The following is a 3,692-nucleotide window of genomic DNA, read 5'->3' on the forward strand; positions in this document are numbered from 1 at the left end:
TAGGGTTACAGTTATAGTTAGGGTTAAAGTCCAATTATGGTAGAGTTAGATTCAGGGTTAAAATTAGTGGTAGGGATAGGGTTACAGTTATAGTTAGGGTTAGGGTTAGGGTTAGAGTTAGAGGAAGGGTTATATTTAGAAGTTTTCTTATGGTCACAGTTATAGTTAGGAGGGGAGTAAGGGTTGGGATTTTAGATTATATTTATTATTATATAAGGTGCCCTATATAATAATATGTATATTCCCACGCTCATGGATAAGGTTAGGGAAAGAAGTAGCACCACGGTTATTAGTGTTACATTTAGAATTTCATTTAGGAGGGCATTGTGTGCTATTTTTTCCCCCTATTCAACCCATCACTGATGTCTGATCTAAGAGACCTTAAATGGGATAGGTTCTTTGTAGAGGGTTAACATCACTAAAGTTGGCGGCTAACATTTTGTGTTGGCTCGGTTTCTTCATTGACCATGCTGGATCATTTTTTCTTGGTCAGGTTGATTCATGCTGCGAGATTCGATAACTCTTATTTCTTTGCGAGCTATCTTCCCATCCTCCCAAAAGTGCAAGATGTTGCCATGCTTTCCCATTCTAACGTTTCTTTATACGCTAGTGTCTTCAAAACACTCTAAAGCCTAGAATTGCACAAGATGCTGCCATGCATCTCCATTTTGATGCATCATCATGCTACATTGTTTCTTCAATTCTCTGAAGCCCAGAATTGCATCATGCTACGATGCATTGCCTTTCCAACATTTCCTCACTCCACAATGCTTTCATGAGCCTTTGAGACCCAAAATTGTGCCACATTATTTGCTTCGTTCATTGGGAGGAATCTCGTCACTACATCTTAGTCATCCATTGGAAATAAAGCCAATCTTGATCGACGAATGTGATGTAATCCTTCATTGGGAGGAGTTTCCTCATTGCATCTCAGTCATCCTTTTTGAGGGGAGAATCTACATCGACGGTTGTGACTTAATCCTTCATTGGTGAGGATTCACGATGTATCTATGCCATCTATTTCGAGAGGAAGACCTTCATCGATGACCATCATTCATTTTTGGGGAAACCAAATTCCCCCTTGTGGTCAACCTTGCATTTTTTTTGGGAGGTTAACACATCATGTTATCTCTTTTTGTAGTTTTCTACCAGCGACATGAAAGTCTTTCCTCTTCTTTCCATGAGTCTCCATTCTAGCGCCTCCTTACGATGCATTGTTTCTTCAATGCTCTAAAGCCCAGAATTGCGTCATGCTACCACATGTCACCTTTCTGACATTTCCTTACTTTGTAGTGCTTTCGCGAGGCTCCAAGACCCAAAATTGTGCCACATAGTGGGGGTCCCCACCTTTCATGCTATGGTTACAATTTAGATTTTAGGGTTATGGTTAGAATCAAGGTCAATTATAGAGTTTGTAGAATATTTAGAGTTAAGATTAGGGATTAAATATACATGAGGGTTAGCATTGGGTTGTATGATAGTTACAGTTAGGATTATAGTTAGATATATCATTTAGATTAGGTTTTAGTCAGGGTTTAATTAGACTTAAGATTAGGGTAAGGATCAAGGTGAAGTCTATATTAGGGTTCATATCATGGTAGGATTGAAACTAATGTTAGGGTTAACATTGAAATTATGATTAGGGGTAAGGTGAAGATTTATATTTGGTCATGATTGTGGTTTGTGCTAGGATTAGGGTCTAAGCTATGATTAATTTTATGATTGAACCTTTAGGGTTAGGGTTTTATTTAAGTTTATGAGTATGGTTACAACTATGGTTTATGGTTCAAGTTTAAAGTTGGGAATGTGATTAGGATCAGGGATTAGTAAAAAATTTAAGAGTTCGGTTATAGGTTTACACCACGGTTAGGACCTTGGGACTGGATTTAGAGTTTAATATCATGGTTATGCCTATAGTTAGGTTTAGGATTTTGATCAATATTCTAGAGTTTGTTTTTACATTATGGTTAAGGGTTAGATTTTAGGGTTAGGACTGTAACCAATATTAGTGTGTAGGTTTTTGGTTTAGATTATGGTTTGGGCTGAGATTTTCATTATGATTAGAGTTTAGAATATCAATAGGGATATGTTTTAGTGCTATAATTATAGTTTAATGTTGGATTATAGTTAGATTGTACATCATTGTTGGGGCTAGGGCTAAGGTAGGGGTTGTTGTTAGGGTTAACTAAGGATGACAATTAGGATGGTTTATCTTTTCAAGTAGAAAAAAAAAACTCATATTGATTGAAAAACAAAGAAATTATACTTCGAAAATATTTTTCTATGTCATAATAGATTCATTTATTTTAATTATTGTATTAGTTAATTAGTTGTTTGATGTTTCAAAGTAAACATGGCTTATTTTATTTAAATTTAAATAATATTATTGTTTTGAACTGAATTTAGCTTAATTGTTAATGATCATATTTATATTTCTAATATTAACTCCAATTTGATCAAGGACCAAATATATTTTTGGTATTTTTGTAAACGAAATTGATTAACACTTCCCTATTTCAAAGTTAATAAAATATCATTTCTATTGTCTTAGATTTGAGAGTAAGTATATTAAATAAGTAATAATAAATGAACATTATGATTAATATATTTCTAAAATAAAAATATATTACTTAAAAACTTGTTTACTTTAAATGAATAAAGTACTCATTTACTTGTAAATTTTAAAAATAGAAATTAATCTACATATATATAAAATATTTATTCTTTTTCCTATTTGCATACAAATTAATTAAAATCTAAACTTTAAACTACATAAATATTTTAAAAATATATATCCATCAATAATTAGTTTAGAATAAAGTAAAATCTAAAAATTAGACACATATAGAATCTTTTTAATTTCTAGATACATGTTTTTCTAATTTATTTCTACAAACATGCAACTGATATTTCTATTATCCATTTTTTTCCATTCTAAAAAAATCTAGATGTAAATAGAATTTTTTTAGATGCATGCAATCTTTCTAATTTTTTCTACATACATATATTAACATTTCTATTTTATATTTTGTTTTTACATTATGGTTATTTCAATCAAAATATCTAGATGTAAATAGAATTCTTTTCAAAAAATCTAGATGTATATAGAATTCTTTTAATTTTTTACATACATAAAATGATGACTTGCATGCTTGAAAGTGTGTATAAAAGATGGCTTGCACATGGAATGGATCACCTTAAATTATAACCCTTAAAATGGGTCAAGGATCTTGAGGCAAACTATTAGATTTTTATATCTATTTTATATCTAATTAAAATTAATATATATATTAGATATAAAATAGATATATTAATATTAGCCCTAAGGTTTTCAATTTTAATTTAACCCTTAGGTTTAATTTTATATCTATTTTATATTAATTTAACCCAACTATTAGATTTTTATATCTATTTTATATCTAATTAAACTACTATAACTTACACAAATACAAGTCGTTATGTAACACTTGTTGCAATATACACTTTTTGATGCCAATTATCAACTTCGAATCTCTCCCTATTAGATTACGACACTCTCTATACAAGGACCAAAATGCACTTTTATTAATTAATTTAAAAATTACATATAACAGTTTTATGAATTTTAATTTCTAAAAAAATACACACAAATTGATTATGCAGGTGCATTTTGACCCTCCATAGCCAAAACCTTAGATTACATCTACCTTGGT

This window comes from Cupressus sempervirens, chromosome 7 (genome assembly GCF_028749045.1).
Source record: "Cupressus sempervirens isolate cs-2001-9-10 chromosome 7, ASM2874904v1, whole genome shotgun sequence".
In the NCBI taxonomy this organism is placed as follows: Eukaryota; Viridiplantae; Streptophyta; class Pinopsida; order Cupressales; family Cupressaceae; genus Cupressus; species Cupressus sempervirens.